Source organism: Podarcis cretensis (genome assembly GCF_951804945.1).
Source record: "Podarcis cretensis genome assembly, chromosome: 11".
NCBI lineage: Eukaryota > Metazoa > Chordata > Lepidosauria > Squamata > Lacertidae > Podarcis > Podarcis cretensis.
Genome location: NC_137180.1, coordinates 29621649 through 29646319, shown reverse-complemented (window position 1 = coordinate 29646319; position 24671 = coordinate 29621649). Strand labels below are relative to the sequence as shown.

Genomic DNA, 24671 nt, shown 5'->3' with positions numbered 1-24671 from the left:
TACCCCTGTGTACCCCCAGAAAAAAAGCACTGGAGATGGGGAAGAGACAATGAGACTCACACCTGGTCTGCAGCAAAGCTCTTCTTGGTTCCCTTCCTTAGCCATGGCAACAGCCTTCAGATAGTGCTGGAAGGGGGAGACTAGTAAAGGTTTTGACTCCCAGACAGCCTGGAAACTGGTAGTGTATATATATTTATTAGATTTATATACTACCTCTGTGCCCAGGCACTTGAGGCAGTTTTTACTTTTAAAGTATAAAATGTGGTATGACAAAATCCTCTCAGGCTAAGTGGGAGATGATGGCACAAGCTTCCTGGACTGGGCTTTCATCTTTCCTCAGGGCACACAGAACTCCAGGAAGATAGGAGCTGCTCCAACATTTCTCTCAGGCCATAGAATGTTCTATCAGGAGCTGATGGTGTGTGTGCAACTTGGTCTGGGCTCCCTTACTTCTGCCTTCCCTTAGGGCACACAGGTCTTTCTTAAGTAGCTCCAGGGAAGATGGGGAAGGAGCTGCTTATGTAAGATAGAAGAATAGGGTTTCTGAGCAGTTAATGCAGGGTTGGGGAACCTCCTGCCCATAGGCCTAATTAGGCTCAGCACAGTTCCCAGTTTAGCCCAGGAGCATGTTTTATTCAAATCACAACCACTTTTCCCCATGCATGGTGTCATGTGGGGCAGGTAAAAAACAATCTAAAGGAACAAGTGGAAACTTAAAGTGAGTTCCCGATTGTTCCTACTGGGAGATCCCTAATGCAGCTGATGGGGGTAGCTGTCAGTACTGATCAGCAGACTGGCACTGTCAGCAAGCCCCATTGAAGACACACTTTTGGCCCCAATAAACTCGCTGGTTTGCAGAGGAGAAATGACTGTTTGCAGATGTGGTCTGAATTTTAACCACACCTGCGGATGGACTTCAAAGGTGCTCACTGTAACTGCCAACCAGCAGTTATAGAAACTCCCTTTGAAGGTGTGCTCTCAGCACCAGTCAGCTGATGGGTCCTGATGCTACATCATCAAAGGGGCTTGCAGTAACCATCTATCAGGTGATTGGAGGTTATAGTGAACATCTGCAAAGCCACATAACTTCATAACGATACAAGGTGGCCCCATTCACCTGTCAAAGTTGGTCTATGGGGGTGGGGTGGGGTTAGGATCTAAAACATTGGCTGGATCCATTTCATATACAATTTACTACAGATAAGGCACAGATAAGGCAATAAAATGTATGCTTCTGTTTTAGATGCTAAATTAACTAAAGCTGGGCTTATTACATTGCTGATAATGATGGTGCTAGGAGCTAGCACATTAGCACAAAGACTTTTAATCACTAGGCTATATTTATATAACTGAACAACCCACCATTTGAAGTGTAAATCTCATTTGTCACTCTCAAACCTGCATCTTCAACAGACATCCAACAATCTAGTCTACATATTTTGTGTGACACTTATGCAGAAGAAAATAATAGGACAAATTAAGTGTTGGCCTATGTATTCCATATGTCTAAAAGGTTTTGCTTTTGAAAGTTTTCTTATCCGCTAACACAGTTTATCTTTGTGCCTGTCCGATAACTTCATTGGACAGCTAATTATTCAAGCTACATAGAAAGACCATTTATCTTTTGGTATATATAAAACATACTTCTTCTTCCTGCTACACTTTCTTTGAGAACATAGAAATGGCACTGTTCATAAGTAGCTTGGTTGCAAACATATTCAGTTTCCATTCAGCATAAGATTGTAAAGTGATAGGAAGCTACATGAAAAGGATGCAGTTGATGTTCATATGACATTTGTTTCTCCCTGAGACTTCCCCCTCCTAAACTATTGGACACTGAACCAGGAAAAGTATCTAAAAAGATACTAACTTAATGTTATTGCTCCCAAAATCTATCAACGCTAAAAGGAGGAGAGGAAAAGCAAAATAATAGGAAAAGGTTCACAATATAGAAAATGACATGTTGGAATGACCAAGCAGGATATTCTCTTAATTTTCTATAAATCAGAATATTGATGTATTTTTAAATGCAATAAAATATAACTGCTGGCCTTTTATTTTATCAGGACTACAGCATATGAATATCCTATTTAGATATAATTTCTGAATATGAAAATGCATACACCTTGTATACACAGAACCACAGAAGGCAAACTTAGTTGAGTCTATTTCAGAGGAAACCAATCAGAGTTTCTTACCATGTGCATGCAGCAAATTAGACAAGTGTCATTTGTCACATGTGACTGTTCATTAAACTGTGACAAGCAATTTCCTACATGGAAGTACTATCTGTGCAGGAAGTTCTAATGCATGAAGTGTACCCCAGTTTGTAACTATGGCCATGGAAGGGGAATGATTTAGTTGAGGCCATACAAATGAAATGCATAAAGATGGAGAAAAAGGTCTGGGAGTAACAGGCATAGGGACTGAGAGCATGATCACAATCAGATCTCCAGTTTTTGAGCTTGAACATATTTTACCGTTTTCTCCTCAATGAGTGCAAGAAGCCTGCTTGTTTTAGTGTAAAGCCAGGATTCTGAGAATTTGGCAAATGTAAGCACATTTGCTGATAGACAAACAGAATGCATGTTATGAAGCATGACTGTGATCATTCAGAGTTCTCTCTCTGGATAAAGAGTTTATTCAGAATATTCAGTTCTCTGATCACCACTGTGCTTCTTTCTCATTCTGCTTTACCATTTAAACTAAGCCGGAGGGCAGAAGTGGCAATATTTGCCAAAACTCATGCCCACTCTTTCTTGAACTGGGCCTTATAAGTGTTTTGGTTGTCACCATTCACTCAGAAACCAAAAGATAATTTCTACACTATGCAGAGCCTCTCTTTCAGTCTGGTGAACTATAGTCATGAATTATTTCCTCAAATATGTTTCCAGCATGACAACACTACTTTATTTTATAAGATGTACTGGAGCTGAAAACACAGCAGGGTCAGCTGCAGTTGGCAGCTGTCCTGGGGTAAAAAAAAAAAAAAGAGAGAGAGAGAGAGAGAGAGAGAGAAGAAGAAGAAGAAGAAGAAGAAGAAGAAGAAGAAGAAGAAGAAGAAGAAGAAGAAGTTGTGCATGCACCATCAGTAACACCAAGTAACACCAGTAACGCCATGAAACAGTTGTCAAAGATGAAATATATGTTTTCACGGAAGGGACAGAATGGTCTTAATGGAGAAACCTTTAAAAAAATGTCAGGTAGGGACATTTCTCTTCTTAGTAAGGATTTAAAAAAACACAGCAAGGAATATGTCCATGGTCAGATGCTTTACATACATGACTTAGAAATTAATGAATGCACAACTTATGGAATTTGTGTCATTCTAGCATGTAGGACACTTTCTTTTCCATCACTCAGTTTTTGCTACTACTGTTCTGTTAACCTAAATAAAAGGTAAAGGTAAAGGTACCCCTGCCCGTACGGGCCAGTCTTGACAGACTCTGGGGTTGTGCACCCATCTCACTTAAGAGGCCAGGGGCCAGCGCTGTCCGGAGACACTTCCGGGTCACGTGGCCAGCGTGACATCGCTGCTCTGGCAAGCCAGAGCCGCACACGGAAACGCCGTTTACCTTCCCGCTGGTAAGCGGTCCCTATTTATCTACTTGCACCCGGAGGTGCTTTCGAACTGCTAGGTTGGCAGGCGCTGGGACCGAGCAGCGGGAGCGCACCCCGCCGCAGGGATTCGAACCGCTGACCTTTCGATCGGCAAGCCCTAGGCGCTGAGGCTTTAACCCACAGCGCCACCTGCGTCCCTGTTAACCTAAATACATAGCTTTAAATGCTCTAATTCAAACTCACAGGTGCATAACCCATGCAGATGCACAAATTATGCAAGCTGAAAACAGGAAATGTTTCACGTCATTGAAAAGTATGATATAAATTATGTGCTAAATATTTTTCTTAGGAGAAAATATATCTTGCAGGAAAAACTGCTAGAAATACAATTCAGATTAGTCTAATGGGCAAAATATTTGCATTCAATTTGATTTAGATGTTGGCTGAAGAGAAATAATTGGAAAGAGAATGTTCTTTTTGTTGGCAAGATTTTCCACTGCTCTTTCTCATCTTATGATGCCAAATTACATGTTTTCCTCTATGCAGTGGCACAACACGGACAAGTTGCTAGGGTGCCAAAAGTCTCCAAATGTAAATTTTGAATACATTATCTGTGATAAAACATTTTATGTACTATATATTCTTTAGTAAAAGAGATATTGAACACATTATGAAGCTTTTTTTCCTTTAAAAAATAACTGTTTAAATGGTTTGTTCAAGCAGGATTATTCTTCTCACACAGAGGTTTGTGTTGGAATACAGAATATGAAACAATCTCCTCAAGATATTTTGTGTTCAACATAAAATATTTAAAATGTCTCATTTCCAAGAGGGAGTTCATGACAGATGTGTTATTTTCTCCCTCTCCATTTTTAACAGCATTGTTGTGTCTAATTAGCCCCATTGATTTACCCATGACAGTATAAACTTTTTAAGAGGAAAGAAAAAGTAGATCGTGGTGTTTGAAGCAAAGAACAATCTATGACAAGGTGAAGAAAGGCCCTGATTTTAGGTGTTTTACAACAAAGTCCTCAAGTAGCCCAGAGAGCTTTTACTTATTTATGCACCACCATATGATACAGGCTTTTGCCTGTAGCATTACAAATCATAGACAGGCTTGATACAAAATGTTCTCCAGGTGTTAACAGACCAACTGCGCCACTATTTCTTATTTATGTACTGTCTAGTAATAGAAGACAAATTGCTATAGATGTGGCAAATGTGATTAAACAGGTATTCAGAAGTCAAAAGGGAGACATACTTGTAGGTTACATTATATGACATTTTCTGTAGGCTCAGAACTGTTATTTTGTTTTTTGTTTTTTTAATAATATTTATTAAAAATTTTCCAGAATAAAAAGGAAAGATAGCAAGAAAGAAAGAAAAAACAAATATGATTTACACTTGGTTTCAGTGGCATCTTTCCCAGACTTCCCCCCCTCCCCCTCTTGTATTCCATTTCCCTTAAATTGATTCCACAGATTCTTACCCCAAATTTTAAAACCTTATTTGTAATTTTAAATAACCCATTTATTCCAAATTAATTTATCTTATTTATCTTAATGAACCATTTCTCCTTATATTTTATATAATTCCCTAAGATCGACCCCATTTCCCTTCCACGAATTCCCCTATTTTCAAACAACAAACATGAAAAAAGAAAAGAAAGAAATAATATATAATTTTACAGCCTTTGGATTCCAAATCTCCCCCCCCCCCAATTCCCCGGTTCCAATCCCCAAAGTTCATCCATTGTCTACTGCCAGCCTGGTGTATCCACGTCTATATCTCAACTCCACTTTGCCGTCTTTTGATAGCTTTTAATTTCAGAAAGTCCAATCTCGAAAAAACTCTCAGAAAAAGTCATTGTTCTTCCATCCAGACCTCTATGTTTAAGAGTCTAACTTAAATTCTATTTCTTGGTCCTTTTAAAGTCTGGATGTTCCAAATACTCCGGCTTCAAATTTGGTCCAGCTCTTATTCCTCAGGTTGCTTTTTCCTGTTCTGCTGCAGAAACCTTCTAATTCAGAAACTTCTTGTTCTCCACAGAGGCTTTTGTTATTCAGGAACATAACTTGCGTCAAGTCCCTTCTTTTCTTCAATAGATAAATCCATTGTCTCCTTTAGTATAGAAACCTCTGTAGACAAAATAATGCTTCGTTTTTGCAGCTTTCCCAAGAGATAACAGATCCTGCTCAAATTCATAGTATTTTTCCACTTGCTGCTACTGTTGCAATGTCCCAGCCTCCCTCTAGAGGGAATATGGTAACTTAATTTCTTTCAAAATCAGACCCAAAAGTCAAATAACTTGTTGCCTTTATTTCCAATAATTTATGTCCAAATTGTAACAAATCTAACCAGCAAAGCCATCGTAACAAAGTTCTCTTTTATTTTCCTGCTTTGACAGCTACTTTGACAGCTGTCAAAGGTAAACAAGTTCATCTCTCGATCTTAGTTGTCAAATCCTTGCGTTGAGCCATCTACAACAGGGGGGGGGGCGGACTTCCTTTTTGCACTCCCCCCGCTCACTCCAAATTCAAAGATCAAATTTCCCTTTTAAGTCCAATCAATTTACTCACGGGTTGTTCCTTTTAGTCCAAATCCGAAATTTTCAAAGAAGAAGTAGTTGCTCTCCGCCGAATGGCATGCGGCTTCGCTGGGCAGGGGAAGCATTGGACTCACAGCACCACACCCCCCCGTCACCCGCTCCGCAGCCTTTAAAAAGGCTCCTTCGCGGGTCGGGGGGCGCAAACGGTGCCCGCCAAGTCACCAAGTCCATGGTTTTTGAGGGTCCCCGCATCGCCGGCACGGCAGGACCCGACCCCTACCCAGCCGACTCCCTCCGGAGCTCGGAGGGAGTCCGCCATTCGGCGATGGCGCCGACCTGGAAGTCAGAACTGTTATTTTGAAGACAAATGTGAAATGAAAATGTTCAACAATTCCTTCCAATCCCACAGTTGGAACTTCTAGTTTGTACTGAGAATTCAGCCCCACGGGCATTGAAACTAGAAAAACAAAACAAAAACATCCTTGTTTCCTTCTCGCACGATGACAATGTTAAATGAATATTAGCATAGAAAGAAATAACAAAATGGAATTTATATGGCAAAATTATTTTTTTTGAAACTGTAAGAAGAAGCAAAGTTAGTGAGCTAACATGGCACTAGAAGCAGTGAATTCATCTGCATTAATAATGAGTAAAATTAAGAAGAGTAAAGTTTGTCTTAAAAGTTTCAATTAAAACATACACTATTTCTTTCACCTGATTGTAGCCCCATATGGCAAGGTCAGCCCTTTCAGTGAACAAACAGCTCAGTCGCCTCCAGTGTAGCTGTTATCTTCCTCAACAAGGGGAGACATTTGGCACAGCCTAAAGCTGGGGCATGAACCCTGGCTAAGCTTAAGACATTTATCTGACAGCATCAGCTGACACTCCACAAACACATTTGCTCTCCATGACCCCAGAGCATTTGTGATTAATCAAAAATGTATCTTGAATCTTGAGAACAAGCTACAAGCAGGCACACACAAAAAAAATATGCTCTCGATCTCGCTTATCGACTCAAGAGGTATATTGAATTTAGAAATAGCAAATAGAATAAAATGATCAATATGTTCTCACTTGTCTATGGAAGAGCAAACTTTATCCCTCAAGCAAAAAACATTGATCATGTAAATGTTTGAGATGTTTTTTAGTTTTTAAAAAAGCAAAAACATATTTGTGGGCAAGGAGAGCAGCATTAGAGAGGTACATTTATTATATAACAGCACAGAAAAGTGTAGAAATAATATTGGAATTTATGAATGTGCTCGTGAGCTATAGCCAAGTTCTTTATACAACTTTGAACTGCTATAGCATGGGAGTTTGTAGCCTGTTGCCAAAAGATCTTAATAAAACATTATAAAGTGGATTTTAAAACTTAATGAAGTCACATAATATGTTTCAGAAAAAGCTCCCTGTCTTAATTTAAATGAGAAGCAGTTACAATATATCCCCCATGCACTGTTTACAATTTATAATTTATGCCTCTATTCAAAATACACTACTTTCTTCAGTCATCTGCTAAGTAATATGATTAGCATTTGAATATCATAAAATTTTACTTTTCAATTGTCAGAATAGAAGCTTTTAAGCTTTTAATGTTTTCATTCACTTTTTAAAGAACAGTACTTTACTGAAGTCTAATTAATAATGAGAAAAATAATATCATGATAACCACCTATGCTCATTGCAAAATGGGTATAACTTTATCTCCACAACAGCACTTAATTCTTTTACATTCTTTTCTGATTACCTACTGCTTAGGGTACAAGCCTTTTGTTTCCACATAGTCCTCTTATTCTAGCAGAGAACTACTGTATGTCCTTTGGTCTCTGTTGACACGACAAACAAACTTTCATAGCATGTGCTCTACATAAAATGGTGGTACTAATTAGAAGATATAAACTCATGCTGAGACATAATATGAGTTGGTTTTATGCATCTACTAAGCTCACAGCAGTATTAGATTTATGGTGCCAACATCTTCAAGTAATATTCAACTCTCCCCCTCTCAAATTTCAAAACTATCTAGAAATAAGGGAACATTAAGAAATAAAATCAATGTAACAGCCAAACTTCACTAATCCACACTTCAGTAATCTGAATATTTAAAACATATCTCCAAGAAACTAATTTCTACAGCTTTTCTGCAAATATTTAGCACCGCAAAGCTATAGTGGAGGTGACCTATATAACTGAACATATTTAACCGAGTGCAAGAATGAGCAGCTGTCAAAGGGCATGGTAAGAAGTCAGTGAATCTGCATGGTGCTTGGATCCAGAAAACCACATCCTCTTGCTACCTGTATATAGCACCATTCTTCCCTTCCCTAGCAGTTTAGCTATACTGCAATCACTTGATTTGAATTTAGTATCATGATGCTGGGCTTAAGATTGGTGACCCTTTTGTATTTTGATTAGTTTTTATGATGTGAAGCAATCTTAAGTGGGTTTTAAAAATTTGAAAGAAATAGGAGCGAACCCTGTTTTGCCACCTGAGGCAAGACAGGAAGTTGTTCCCATTGAAGCCTCGCTTACTGGGGTCACGTGGTTGCTTCTGGTGAGATCTTATGAGATCTTGCATAATTCTCAGAATATTTGGCTGGAAGGTGCAGCTACATGACCCTGGTGGTGGCAGGGGTGGGGCAGGGGGGTTCCCATGGGGGCACGACCCTACAGAGTTCCACTGCCCAAGGCAGTGGCTTAAGTCATATGATACAGCATCCACATTAGGTTGTTGCTGTTGCTGTTGCTGTTGTTGTTGTTGCTGTTATTGTTGTTGTTGTTATTATTATTATTATTATTATTATTATTATTATTATTATTATTATGTGTTTTTAAATTGTAACTTCATGTTGTGAACCGCCCTGAGATCTACAGGTATCGGGCAGTCTACAATTATTATTATTATTATTATTATTATTATTATTATTATTCTAAACATATTGTCTCAAAAGTAAATAAACTACACTGATTTTACTGGAAGACTACAGAAGCCACATATTTGCAAAGGAATCCCAACATTTACCCAGACAAATAGTTTCAGGAATGTGGCATTAGGACTTGGGCATGTACCACCACAATATTTAACCACTGAAGATAAGCTGTAGTTCTCCCCATAAGATTTTCACCTTCTCCAGTGAACTGCTTTTAGCTACCATGAAGAGATCACTCTGGGATAATACACAGACATAAGCCACCAGCATCCTGATCTGGGTTCTACAGTATGAGAAGCTGCAATGTTCCATATTACCTTTACGTGACAAATGGCAATTGTTAAGAGCAGCAGGGTACATTTATACGGCACTCTTTCCCCTTTCATGTGAATAACTATTCTGAAGGCTCCAGATCAAGAGTTCCACCTTATTGCAGACCTGAAAAATTGTAGCAGATTTTGAGGTCTTTTGGGGGCCAGTAGCTTATGTTTGCCCCACATAAGTAACAGCTACAAAATACATAAATTGAGCAATTTTACTAGCCCAACTTCCGTTGTAACAAGCATGTTATCACTTGTTAAAGAGTTCTGTGTAATTCATTGTCTTCATCCTTGATTACCAATAGAGCCTTGGCCAATATAGATATCTTGCCTATTTTGTTTCTGTACGTTAGTGTCACTTACAACATCTCCATGGTGTATATACAGGTTGCACGATGGTAGCTTCCTACGTGCTTATCTTACAGAAACTAACATGAATTGAAGCACTAGACATCCCAGCTGTATGTTTTGGCATCCATGGTGAAAATGAGCAGAAAATCTAGCTGTTCCATATCAAGAAGTATTTTTACTAGTGCTAATGTGCCTTAAATACCTTGTTCCACAGATGAGTGGCCTGGCACCTGCTGCATGAGAAATAGCCAATTACTGCTCAGTGCCTCTAATTTTCTGATTCAATTAGCATGCTTCAGAGCTTTCCAGTTTAATTGCAAACTACTTCAGTTAGCTCTCTGATTAATCATTGCCCATCTGCAAACCATCGGAAAACTTAGTGGAACAAATTTGTGTACTTTGGAATGCTGGGAGCTTAGCAAATCAAACTTGTTTTGGTATATAAAGCTTTAATTTTGTTTGCCCTTTTCAGCTGCACTTGTAAGAAGCTCTGTACTGATTAAACAGGAAGTCCAGACAATAATATGCTACATTATGCACGTAATTACTGTAAATACAGCCGAGACTGGAGAAGCATCATTTAAGGTTAGGCACTACCATGTATGGAGTACGGGGTCAAGACAACACATTTGGAATCAATTTCTTCCCATTACAGAAGAAAATAAATATCACAAAAACAATCATGTGATGCCATTCCAATATCTATACTTTGAGGAATATTATTTTAAGCACACTCATAAGTAAATCTGACTGTTTTTAGTAGGTCTTACATCCTGAACCAACATGTTTATTCAGAAACCTTAGGAATTCCAGTGGAAGCTATTCGGCTATGTATGCTTAGATTGCAGCTTCTGATTCAGCAGAGAAACCCATTCCTAGCTAATTACATCACCTTGTATGTGTTTTAGAAGAAAGACTGGATGGTTTTCTAATTTTGCAAACCATTTACCATGAACAATAATTTCAACATCTGTTGCCTTTCATAATCTGAAGCTATATAACAGTATTGTCATGTCACCATAAGTATGGTGTAAAGAGGTGTAATTGTAAAGAGGTGTAAAGAGGTGAAAGTGTAAAGAGGTGAAATTATTAATATGATGAATCTTTTTATTCACTTTTTAATTTGACATTTCTGCTGTGTTTTTAAAGTCCCCCCAAAAAATCCTTTGAAGATGAAAATATGTTTCCTTGAAAAAAAATCACATAAAAAAGCAGAAAATACTTAATTCAACTGTATAATGCAACAGTAAAACTTTATAACCTGATGTAAGTATTTTATTTTAAGCTTAAAGCTGCTATGATTGTGATTATATGTCAATGATCACAAATTACCTCAAACAGGAATGTTTAGCCACCTATGAAGTGGCAAAGATAACCCACAACACCAAGCCATATTTTCCCCACATAGTTTTATCCATGTTCATTTTTCCCTTTTCCATCACTGTATTTACTTAATTCCTGATATAGATTGCAATCCTATAAAACACCCTGTGATCTTTGATTGGTATATAAATTTAATTTTTAAAATCCCAATTCATTAAAATTAGTATGAATTTCATCATTTATTTAAGCTGAATGTGGGTTTTATCACATATTTTGGTATGGTTTGAGTAAGGAGATGACAGCAGCTAAGGGGTTGGAACTGAGATGCCCACCTGAAAATTGAAGTGATTAAGAGGGGAGTGTGTGTGTTCAAACATTCAAAGTGAGAATGTTTGATTGTCAAGAAACACAGTTGACTTCCGGGGGAGGGATCATGGCAGACTGAAGGTCTCTCATTGGCTCCTCACCAACAGAGATAGCACAGTCATGTTTGATGCCAGATCAAGACGTCTCTCCATCCATGGCTTCATTCCACTCCTCCAGCATCATAATTCCACCATTTGACTGTTTCATTCATCCAAAAACCAGTGTGAAGGACTTTCCCATTTCACCACCTGTTCCCTCCCTGTTTGATTCTGCTTTCCATTTCATTCATCTCTGGTTTACTTTCATTCTCGATTAGATCAAACTTCGTTCTAATCCATTTTATTTGCTCATCAAACATTTGCTGAAGGTGGCCAACAGTGGAATGTCCAAAGATATACTTGTTATACTGAATGTTTTTGATCTTATTAACAATTCAGTCTCATTACATCGCCCGTCTCCACCTTAAGATCTTCACAGCATTATCTCTTATTAGAGTAAACTCTTTTCCCACAGAGGAAGCATCAAGTGAAGATTTACTTTCAATTTATAGGCAACACTTTTTTTGAGAAAACAACAAACTTTCTTGATTCAAACAATTAAAGCAGACGTTTTCTTCTGCCTTCAGCCCTTTAACAACCAACTTCCCTTCCCTTATTGTAGCCAGAAAGCAACTCACACGCCGAATGTAAATTTCCACCAGCAGACAAAGAAATCTCATTTTCGATATATGAATTATAAGCATCTCAGGAATAATTAAGAAAGAGAGGATTTTGAAGATCCAATGCTCATCAGGGCTCTTATGTGGTTCCCAGGAGCTGACAGTTTCTTGGTGTCTTGACACAGAAAATGACTGTTTCAGAGCATCAGAGGTTAACCACCTGTTCACTCTGTTTTCCAGACTGAATTCAATAGCCAAAATTTATGTCTGGCTGTCATCAATCACCACACAGTTATATCCATTGGCAGCTTGCTAACAAAAGACATTCATTCCTCCATGTTCCTCCCCCTTCTAACCCTAGAAAGTCTTACGTGTGCTACTGGTTTGATTAACACTTGGGAATGAAAGGTGATATTCTCAGACTGAAAGGGCAATGGCACCACAGGCTCTTCTTCTGGAGGCGCATCTGGACCTGGACCTGTATGCAATTCCCCTTCTGACTCCAAATTCTCAACCACAACCCCTGAAGAAGGGGAAGACATTGCGCCAAAAAGTTGTGATGGAAGTCTGGTTCAATCTTGAGTATCCGTGTGTTAGAGAATTGTTAAGCCATGTTATATCCAAAAGAGCTTGCAGAGACCCAAGTTTGGGAAATCCTGATATAGAATGTCCTTTGGAAGCAGGGGAGAATGGCGGAGCACAATGGGGAAAGGTTTACATATTGGGAAAGCTGGCACAAATGGACATTAGCAGGGTGAAGCGAACAGACTGGCTGTTAATTGGCTGTATGTCTGGAGGCGGTTGGTGGATGGATGGCGGCTAACAGATTGAGGCTGAATCCTGACAAGAAGTACTGTTTTTGAGGGACAGGGGGCGGGCTGGTATGCGGGACTCCCTGGTCTTGAATGGGGTAACTGTGCCCCTGAAGGACCAGATGCACAGCCTGGGAGTCATTTTGGACTCACAACTGTCCATGGAGACGCAGGTCAATTCTGTGTCCAGAGCAGCTATTTACCAGCTCCATCTGGTATGCAGACTAAGGCCCTACCTGCCCATGGACTGTCTTGCCAGAGTGGTGCATGCTCTAGTTATCTCTCGCTTGGACTACTGCAATGCGCTCTACGTGGGGCTTTGAAGGTGACCCAGAAACTACAACTAATCCAGAATGTGGCAGCTAGACTGGTGACTGGCAGTGGCCGCCAAGACCATATAACACCAGTCCTAAAGGATCTTCACTGGCTCCCAGTATGTTTCCGAGCACAATTCAAAGTGTTGGTGCTGACCTATAAAGCCCTAAACAGCCTTGGACCAGTATTTCTGAAGGAGTACCTCCACCCCCATCATTCAGCACGGAAACTGAGGTCCAGCACTGAGGGCCTTCTGGCGGTTCCCTCACTGCGAGAAGTGAGGTTACAGGGAACCTGGCAGAGGGCCATTTCGGTAGTGGCTGCCACCCTGTGGAATGCCCTCCCATCAGATATCAAAGAAATAAACAACTGACTTTTAGAAGACATCTGAAGGCTGCCCTGTTTAGGGAAGTTTTTAATGTCTGATGTTTTAGCGTGTTTTTAATATTCTGTTGGGAGCTGCCCAGAGTGGCTGGGGCAACCCAGCCAGATGGGAGGCGTATAAATAAATTATTATTATTATTATTATTATTATTATTATTATTATTATTATTATTTTAATGAGGTTTAGTGGGAAAATGTAAGGAAGGTGTAGCTATTTAAATCAAAAGGACATCTGAAGGAGGGCTGCTCAGTTTTTCTCTAATTCCTACATGTCATTTTTTATTCATAAAATTTACCGTATTTTTCCTTCTATAACACGCAGATTTTTTCTCCTAAAAAGGAAGGGGAAATGTCTGTGCGTGTTATTGAGCGAATGTGTGGTCCCTGGAGCCAAATGGTGCGAGGGGAGGCAAAAAAAAGCAGGCAAAAATCAAACCGCGCGTCTCCTAGAAGGGAAACCTGAAAAGAGGAAGCGGCTGCTTTCCTGCATTCTGCCTCAGGGTCTTACTGCCCACCCACCTCTGTTTCCTTGCTGTGTTTGCTCAAACGGAACAAAGAGCAGGGAAAGCCCCTCCCCTCCAGGCAAGCAGAGGGGAAAGCAGAGTGAAAACATGCAGGAGGGAGAGAGAGCGAGAGCTGGCTGGCTTGGGTGGGTAGGTGAGGGAAAACTTTTGCCTTCCTTTCCCCCCCCCCCCATTTATACCCCTCTCCTGCATTCTTAGCCAGCTGCTTCTCTGCACACCCCTCTCCTGCTCCTTGTCCCTTCTGTGTTTTTCCTTCCCTCCCCACTTAAAATGTGGTTAAAAAGCATGGATCCACATGGATCCTCAGGATCTTTGCATTGGGTCAGCCCAAATTCACCATCAGATCACATAGCATGTCCATGGCTACAGCCTGCCCCCCCCCCCCAAAATCATGCACCCACTGTTGCCTGGGGCTGCAATGGTGCAAAAACATGGTTACAAAGCATGGATCTACATGGATCCTCAGGATCTTTGCATTGGATCAGCCCAAATTCACCATCAGATCACTTAACATGTCCATGGCTACAGCCTGCCCCCCAAAAATCACGCACCCACTGTTGCCTGGGGCTGCAATGGTGCAAAAACGTGGTTAAAAAGCATGGATCCACATGGATCCTCAGGATCTTTGCATTGGGTCAGCCCAAATTCACCATCAGATCACATAGCATGTCCATGGCTACAGCCTGCCCCCCAAAAATCACGCACCCACTGTTGCCTGGGGCTGCAATGGTGCAAAAATATGGTTAAAAAGCATGGATCCACATGGATCCTCAGGATCTTTGCATTGGGTCAGCCCAAATTCACCATCAGATCACATAGCATGTCCATGGCTACAGCCTGCCCCCCAAAAATCATGCACCCACTGTTGCCTGGGGCTGCAATGGTGCAAAAACGTGGTTAAAAAGCATGGATCTACGTGGATCCTCAGGATCTTTGCATTGGGTCAGCCCAAATTCACCATCAGATCACATAGCATGTCCATGGCTACAGCCTGCTCCCCAAAAAGCACGCACCCACTGTTGCCTGGGGCTGCAATGGTGCAAAAACGTGGTTACAAAACATGGATCCACATGGATCCTCAGGATCTTTGCATTGGGTCAGCCCAAATTCACCATCAGATCACATAGCATGTCCATGGCTACAGCCTGCCCCCCAAAAATCACGCACCCACTGTTGCCTGGGGCTGCAATGGTGCAAAAACATGGTTACAAAGCATGGATCCACAGGGATTCTCAGGATTTTTGCATTGGGTCACCCCAAATTCACCATCAGATCACATGTCTGTGGCCACAGCATGCAGCACAAAAATGATACATCCACTGTTTCATTCAGAATGTTTTTCCCCTTGTTTTCTTCCTCTAAAAACGATGTGCGTGTTATGGTCAGGTGCGTGTTATAGAGCGAAAAATACGGTATATCCTGCCCTTCCTCTCAAAGGGAGCATACATGTCACTATATAAGACAATTGTACATGTGTGCATTTCACTTTGTAGACATGGAGGGTTTGTTCCAGTCTTTTTGAGAGATGTAAGTAGCACTTTATGAAATAAAGCCAGGTTTCATTTGGCCTGTTCTTTCCATTGCTCAACTAATTAATGTCTATAGCCCTAAGGGGGAAAGTTATTTTTCCACTAACTAGCAGTCAGGTGTTGCTTCTGGCATGAGAAAAATGGGGAAACTAACTTTGCCAGTTCCTTAGATTGCAGAGGTTGTATACTGCAACTGGTGATCTCTCTGCCAGTTAATAACTTGTTGTATGTATATGTAACATACATACTGTGTGTGTATGTAACTAAGAAAACTGTTGTTTAGAAATGCTCCAAAACCCTCTACTGTAGTTAAATAAAGCAATTTAGGTTGGATTTCAAAGTTTGCCTTGTATCTAATGCCATCTCGTTGTAGGAAGGGAAAGGATCTTTTTTCCTCATAAAAAGATTGGAGAGGTGCCCAGTAAGCACAGTAGACTGGAATAAAAAGGAAGCTATACATTTTAATAAATATTGTCACAAGTGACAGCTGGTTTCTAGAGCTGAAACTAACTCCATCAGAGGGAAGCCAGCCTGCAGCTGGTAAGAGAGGAATACACAGCACAGCAGGGACAAAGTGCATATCTGGGGGTGGGCAGGTTTTGTCCCACATATTAGATTCTGAACATTTCATATTAATGATCCCACAGCTACTTCAAGGCGTTTCTCCTCCCACATCTTGCCTGAATGCTAAGGTCATCGACTGACAGTCTTCTCCAAATGCCACCTCCATTAGAAGTTAGTCTTGCATCTTTGTCCCAGCTATGGAGTACCCTTCCCAAAGAAATATGTCTGGCACAAACTTTGCTGTCAGTCCAAGGTTGAAATAGATATGCATCCAGACTAGGGCTGGGCGATATATTGATATTTGATCCAACACCAGGGACTCAGCTACATTCATCTATTATATTGTTAGAACTGCATTATAAACATATGACACCAGATGGCGCTGTAGAGCTGCGATCGGTCACCAATGGGATTTTTGCACTGAGAGATTTTATAGTGTTTTTTCAATCAGTGTAGATCCAGCCAAGTTTGAAGGCCATTACTGTGATATTGGTTTAATAATTTTTTGATCTGGCAATATATCACAAATCATGAGGGGTGTGTGTGTGTGTACCATGCAAAAATCACAATGTGGGGAAAGCCAGACAATGCTTTTATTGTTTCCTGCAGCCTCTGTTAACTCTGCTGGTTCAGCTCTTCCCTGCCACCAGCAGGAGGCAGCAAAAATCATGATGTGGGGAAAACGGTTAAGCCAGCTAGTGCCTCTACATAGCTTCATTCTTATTTCAGACATTGTGATATATTGGTATATTGAGATGTTTAGCTGGTGATATATTGTGATGTTGAAAACCAGATATTGCCCAGATCTGGATTCCAGGCATTTTAAAAACACTCTCATCTTAAATATTTAAATTCTCTGTCTACTTATAGCACATTTACAAGCTGTCTGTTTCTAGTTTTATTTGCTAATTTTATTTTTGAAAAGCACAATGCAATCATTTGATGGAAGGTGGCATATAAATGTTTTGAATAAACAATAAATAATAATTAATACTTGAATTTTAAGAATAGCAGTTAATAACAAAACTGATTAATGCCATGCTAGTTTCTCTGCCAAGGGACACTAGATTTCTGATAACCCTCCAAGACCCGATTCAAAACAGATCAGGTATGCCGAATAATTTGCTAGACAAAATGAAAGCAGTTTACATTTTTCAAAAATATGTATTAGATTAGACACTACATATTTGAAACTCAAATCCTAATAATGGTATTTATTTCATGTATGCCTTTGGAAAGACATTTTTGTATTTCATAAGAACTTAAGGAGAGCCTGCTGGATCAGGCCAATGGCCCATGTTGTCTGGCATCCTGTTCTCACAGTGGACAACTAGATGCCTCTTTGAAACTTACAAGCAGGATCAATTCTTTGATATTTAAAATTGGGATAATAAAACTTATCATGCAGACATATAATAAAAATTATTATTATTGTAACTTATTTTATTTATATGTTTATTTACATGTTCATTCACCTTATTCTGTTCTCACTTAAATCAGATTTTATATTTCATTTGATGGGATTTGGATTAAGTATTTTTGGTCATTTAAAAATAAAATGTATATTTAATGCAATTTTATAAGCAAACAATTTTTCCATATTCCAAAAATTAGATTTAGTAGCACAATCTCAGTTTCCAGTGTTATTTTTGGCCTTGTGATCACTATGAACAAGTACCACATCTATGAAATAAACTAAATGCTTTTTACTGTAATCTTAAGAACAATATAAAGACTAGAATCCAGAACTGTAAAGAAAGTTCTGTGTTAACTCAAAGGACTTTGAACTTGTGTTTCTTCAATATTTATTGATTTATTTTATATGTTTCTATAGCACATTCTCTGCTGCTTAAGCAGCAACTGAAGCAGTTTATAGGACATACTAAAAACAATATAAAGCCCAATAGTAAAACAAAATGGGAAAATATTACTGCATTTTTCTCTGTATAAGACAATGTTTTTTGCCTAAAATTTTAAAGCAAAAATTGGGGTTTGTCTTATACACGGATACTGATGCAGAGTGAGGTGACTGGGCCTGCAGGCAATTGTTGCCAGCGAGTGGACAATAGGCTGCTATCAGGTGGGTCCCCCCCAAAATGGGCAACTTAAACAGAGTTGAACCCACTTGCCTCCTCTCTGGCTGCTAGCTAGTGAGAAGGAGTAGGCTTTATTTAGTTTTTTTGTGCATTGGAAGCCTTCTAAGTACCCCTCAACCTTAGTGCAACAAGACCCGTGCTCTTCAGGAAGAAAGCCAGACAAAAGCTGTGTACAGTGGTACCTCAGGTTAGACGCTTCAGGTTACAGATGCTTCAGGTTACAGACTCCACTAACCCAGAAATTGTACCTCAGGTTATGAACTTTCCTTCAGGATGAGAACAGAAATTGCACGGCGGTGGCGTGGTGGCAGCGGGAGGCCCCATTAGCTAAAGTGGTACCTCAGGTTAAGAACAGTTTCAGGTTAAGAACAGACCTCCAGAACGAATTAAGTTCTTAACCCGAGGTACCACTGTACTTACCTGCTACATGGCAGGAAAGCTAGAATCAACAAGCAAATTCCTCGTATTCTTAAAACCAATTGGATTGTTGGTTTCTGGATGGACCACCTTAATCAGCTCCCTACCCACAAAGTGATCAGGAAAAAAACCCCTAAGCCCTGCTGAAGCAGCAATATGCCAATGACAACAATGCATTGAATATCATCTACAGGACAACTAAGGAGATCTGTGGGTTAACACATTCCCCGTCAAAAACTACTCTTGAAGCTGCTGTGCACCTTCTGGGATAAATAGTGACTTCTTTGGAGGGGGTTGATTTGAAAGGAGGGTGGGGAAAGGCTTTGCCTGTTTCCCTGCGCAACAGCCCCAATCAAATTATACACACATGCTGTGTCTGCTTTTTCTACGGAAAGAGTTATGTCTAGGTTCTAAACACATTAGTTAAAAAGACTTCTAATGTAGCATGTAGTTTAGCCCCATGTCTATTATTATTTTGTGTGAAAAGTAGTTCCTGTTTCTCTACATTTAATTAAATGATTATTAACAGATTTATATTTATGAATATCCCGTTGATTTCAAAGAATGTTATACGAAAATGCCCCATATGTTATTTCACCACAATTTGCATTGTTATAATGGGTTATTGACTTCTTTTAGGTTTAAGGGACTAAGGTAGTATTCAGTAATGACTCTGTGCTACAAGTTTATTGCATATGCCCAAGGTTCATTCACCCCAAGCAATTTGGTCAATAACCAATTTTTATACTTCTATCTCCTTCAAAATTCCAAACCAATAATCCCTGGTGCTTTTTTTTTAATTATTTCAGTATCAGACTAACATTTCCCATGGAAATCAATATGGGTGCGATCTATTAGTCCAAAATCTGCAGCACCGCAATGCAAACATATTAAAAATATTGATTTCGCAAGCTACTGATGTTTTGATTGACTTTAATGTTTGTAAGCAGCAATAACAGAATTTCAATGACTGAAACAAAGTTTTGATTAAAATTATAGATTTTTTTAAAAAATTGACTATTTTACTGTTTAAAGTGTATCACATGCTTTACTTGTCTGCCATACAATGAGCACAGTAGTAAATATGTATTTGTAAATATTTCAGTCTGCTATATGTTACACAATCAATCTTGAACAGCTTCTTTTTAAAACCTGTTTTCATGATATCTAACACTAAGTTTTACAAGACACTTTCTTGTACTGTCTTCTTTCCCTTGTTTCCTTAGTCTCCCTTCTTCACAGTGTTAAGGTTTTGGCCTTAACTATGCCTCAAACAATGCAAGTACATTTATGTGTTCAAGAATGCTATGGGTCATACCCAACTTGTTCAGCTTAATATTTCAATGGGTCTACTCTGAGTATGACCAATACTAGACATCACCGTATGTTTCCGGTTTGATGCCTTCCCTTTGCAAAAAATATATAGCAAAAGAAAATGTCAAGCAAAGTGAAGAGCAAGAGCTTTTTCTTTCTGCACACCAGCATTGGCGAAGGTGGAGGAAAAGCTGCTTTGCTGTATTTACTGCTCTTGAACTAGACCAATGACTGACTATTGAGGGGACTAAATCCCAATTCAGGGCTGCTGACTTAATGCCTAGGGACATGCATCTCTGGCAGTGTTGGGGGAAAGTAATTAGAATGTGCTTAATTCCTAATAAAAACTGAACTGAACGTCCCAGTAATTGTGGCTGTTTTTGCAAGAGAACAAGATGGCTATGGGAATGAACACTGGGGCTTTTGAAGTACCCCTGCCCATGGAAGCCCAGCACAGTTACTAACCCTAAGAATTTGAAATCCATGGACAAAATGACACAGACAGCAGGGAGGGGAGAGAATGATGGCATAGCCAGAATATCAAAACAGTACTGCTGTGAGAGCCAGGTATTTCTTGTAGATAGCATGATCCCTACATCAACATGCCTGCACACATTCACAAACAAGCAGCTCCTGTACCCACTTCTACAAGAAGGGCAGCTCTGCATCCACCTTCATCTGTTCCAGCTGCAACAAAACATGCCTCTTCTGAATCAGTTTCGATAGCCACTGCAGGCGCTGCAACCTGCCAATAGTTTCACCTCCCCTGCAAAGGCGCAATCCTCCACTGTCTACCAAGACCGATGGATGCCAACTCTAAAGCTCCCCTTGAAGAGAAGTTCATTTACAATAGACTTCTACAGGTGTGTTAGGACACATACAGATCTCTAGATCACAGTATGTATCAGCAAACTGGCTTGAATTATGACATGATCAAACATGAAGTTACCAGTGTGGCGTTGGCTGAGAACCAGTTTGATGTAGACGGAACTACATACAGTACACTCAATTCATGCTTGTAAACAGTGATATGTATGTTTGGCATTTCTAGGAGAATAGAACGTTGGAATGAGTACATTCCACACAACAGTGCTAAACCACACGTACCATTGATTTCAGATAAGCTGCTTGGAGCCCCAGCAATTGAGAGGTGGTTTTTAGTGGTTGTGGTTTTTGTTTGAACCTTGCCTATTATGTATCTTATAGAAAGTAATGGCATTATTGCGCTGTGTTGAAAAATCAGTTTAAGTTATTTTATGGTAAATGGGTGCATAAAACTTTGTTACTCAGACTGGAAATAATATACTAGGCAGTTTCCAATTTTATGATTAATAAATTCAATTTGAATGAACTATTTATACATTGTACTATAACTGTAGCCCTGCATCAAATTAAAGGACAAGGCTTTAGAGGCCAAGATGAGCAAATCATTTATGCTGAACAAATTGATACTTTATTACAAAGATTAGACAATATTTACATATTCTGAACGCTAAAAAGATAAAGCAACTCTGAAAGAGCACACATTAATCAAATGTGCATATAATCGCTTCATGTCCAATCTCAGAAATTTTTTGCTTGATCCCCATAATCTTTGGCTTAATATACATTGCTAATTGAAAGGATAAGGCTAATAATGATGAATTTGCTTTTGAACTACTATCTTTACATATTGATTTAACAACTGATCTTATACATGTTCAGATTAGTTCAATGGGCCTAAGAGACAAACAGCACGTTCAGAAAAAGCACCTTTCATGGACAGCACCACCAGACTGCAAGAAAACTATCATGTCCAGAAGAAGGTCAGGCAAGCATTTTTCTCCCTAACCTGCTAGCCTCTCATGGGCATCTGAAGAAGGAAAGCATTCAGATATTCAAGCCTCCAGTTTCCCTCTGATATAGTAGAGTCTGGGAAGGGCTATGTGATTTTTCTGAATGTGTGGCTGAAACTTACTTCCTATCTGCGTGTAGAATTATAGTTTTAATAGTATTATAAATATCTTCCTTTTCAGATAAATAGGTTTATTAATAACACGTGGCTGAAAAGACCTCCCACTCTGTGCACTGTGATAGGCTATGCAAGCATAGGTATAGTACTACTGAGATCTTTTTGACTTACAAAGGCACCCAAGAAAGTTAAGATAGCTTCGATGTATTTTAGGGTTCTTAAATTGTGTTTTGACATATACAGATCTATGTGAACCGCAAAATTGGATAAGAAAGAAAACGCCCCCTCTCAATTCTTAAAAGTGTTGTGATAGCATATCTCATGTTGCATTAGATATATACATCACTTGTGTACCCCAAAATATAGAATAATCTGGTAAATTATAAGAACAGGTTACTGTTTGCGCAGTTAGGGTGGTTTTGCATAAACCTAACAAAGAAAAAGAGAGAAATTTGGTAATTAAAGGAAGCTATAGGTAATTCAAAAAGCCAAGCTTTCTGATACCATAGCGATACCATAGCAGGTGGCTCTGACACCTGCAGCTACAAGTCAATTGAGAGTGTTAAGTTGTATCAAGAATTACTACTTTCAAGCATGGCTGGTGATTTTGGACAGCAGCATTTAAGAAACCTTCAATCAGACAGTTCTATCACCACACATTTTCTAAAGCATCCCCACTGTCAAAATTTGCAGGAGTTTGGAGAATTTAACATTTGGAAAGGTTAAAAATGTGAGGGACTGGTTTGGGTAAGTTTTGTGGAACATTTTTTGCTTCAAACAATGATTGTATGAATTGTTTCAGTGTCCCAACAGGCCAGAATGAATGTATTGTCAATTCACACTTTAATAGGTTGGTTTGTTGACCATTGTCTAAAATGAGGGTGGGGCATCTCAAGCCCCGGGGCCAAAAGTGGCCCTCAAAACCTCTTTATCAGGCCCTTGGGCCTCTCCCTGGGTCACGACCCTCTCTGTCCCTGCTGGGCTCCTCAAGTATCTGCCTGGCTAGAATGTGCTATTGAACTCTCATACATTGCATCTTTGCTTGTCTGAATAGAGGACAAAGAGCCTACTGTACAAATTTATATTCATTGCTACCCTATATTTGCCTTTGGCCTTACCTATTACTGGTATGTTGCCCGCAAAATGTTGCTGAGAGGTAATGCACCTTTTGGGCTGAAAAAGTCTTGACCTCCTTGTGCAATGTGGCCTCCCGGTCCCTTGCCATTGTGTCTTTTGAGACCACCCTCATCATGGATGACTGCTTTTCTATTTTATTTATTTAACAAGTGGGAGGAGGCAACCTGTTCACTGAATGTTCTCCAGTCCACTCTGGCAAATGCAAATTTAACATCATGTGTATTGTGATTCCCACTTCTAAATAAACAAGTTTGAGAACAGGGTACATATTCACCCTGGAAAACTACTGTCTTGCTTTACAATATGTAACAAAATCAATACAAATGCTATGTGTTCCCCCCTTTACAACACTTTGTATATTTTTCTAGAAATTTTGAAATCCAGTTTTATTCTTAGGCCTAATTTTTGTTCCCCAGCTATCTTTCTCCTGGTTTTTTTCCACATTAGTATAAGGAAATGAAACATCTTTCACATCTCTTCCAGCGCTTCCCTCCTCTTGTTTTTATCTGAAATATCACTTCTTTTGCCCCATTTCCTGCACACACACTCTCTTATGTTTCCCATCATCCAGCTTCCAACCATCTATCCTAGGTCAGAAGCACTTGAAAGTTCCCACTGGTGCTGTTTTCCATTTGTGTCATGTGATGTCTCTCAGCAGCAGTGAGTACTTCCACAACTACATAAGAGCTGAGAGGAAGGGCTTCCAGCCAAAAAGGGAATGAAGAGCATCTGCTGCCTGCGGTTAGCCACACACGACAGTGCTGTGATAAACAATACAGAAGCCCTGATGATATTAGGAGAGATAAACAGAAGTAGGAACAGAAACTTCTTAAAACAATTGAGTTTTTGCATCCTCAGTACTACTGCCTGTGTCAGGAAAAGCTATCCTCTGCAGTGTGTAAGGGAATCTAACAGTGAGTAGAACTCCAAGTACAAGTCTCAAATTCATGTTGCATTATGTCATAATTGTCCTGGAAATTAATATATTTGAGCAGGGATGCTACATCTGGTGTGTTTTTCCTTAGTTTATTTACACTTGTAGGACACTCTGTCCTGAAGGCCTGAGACAATTATAGTACTTTTTAGTAGTAATATGTAAGAATATAAAACGTAATTTAAATAGATACAGAAATGACAAATTCTTTAACCGCAGCTAGCTTAAGGCTTACGACCAGAACACAGCCCAAATAAAAAAGTATTACAATACTTTTGGAATACACTCTGGCTTTGACTTTTGCAAATCTCCACAGAAAGAAAATCCCTCAACTGTGAGACAACTGGTGAGACATTTTTCTATATATGCTCTTTCTTTTGAACATGGCACATAGATGGTGTTGTCAAAATAGTCAAACTAGACTTTACATGGTAGAAACTTGCAATATTTCCCTAGTTAGAAAATTAAAAAGCAACCTCAGGAGGCCATGGATTTGATTCAAGGAGCAGTGGTAGGGGAACAGATGTTTAAACTTCCCCCCATCAACTGCTTTTCCAATCAAAATTGTCTTCCTAAAACAGCTATTTCACACAGGGGAGAAATGACTCAGATATACAGTCTTTTCCTACAGAGATGG

General features: G+C 39.5%; 1 protein-coding gene and 1 long non-coding RNA gene across 6 annotated transcripts in view; one reads left to right on the top strand and one right to left on the bottom strand.

The window, feature by feature from the left end:
- The window catches only part of ARB2A (ARB2 cotranscriptional regulator A), a 214163-nt gene that overhangs the window by 29568 nt on the left and 159924 nt on the right, over positions 1-24671 (bottom strand). The gene's annotated exons all lie outside the window — the stretch shown is intronic.
- LOC307226502 lies at positions 14272-15255 on the top strand. Its single transcript, XR_013843475.1, has 3 exons — positions 14272-14447; positions 14621-14914; positions 15237-15255. It is a non-coding gene; the product is annotated as an uncharacterized lncRNA (long non-coding RNA).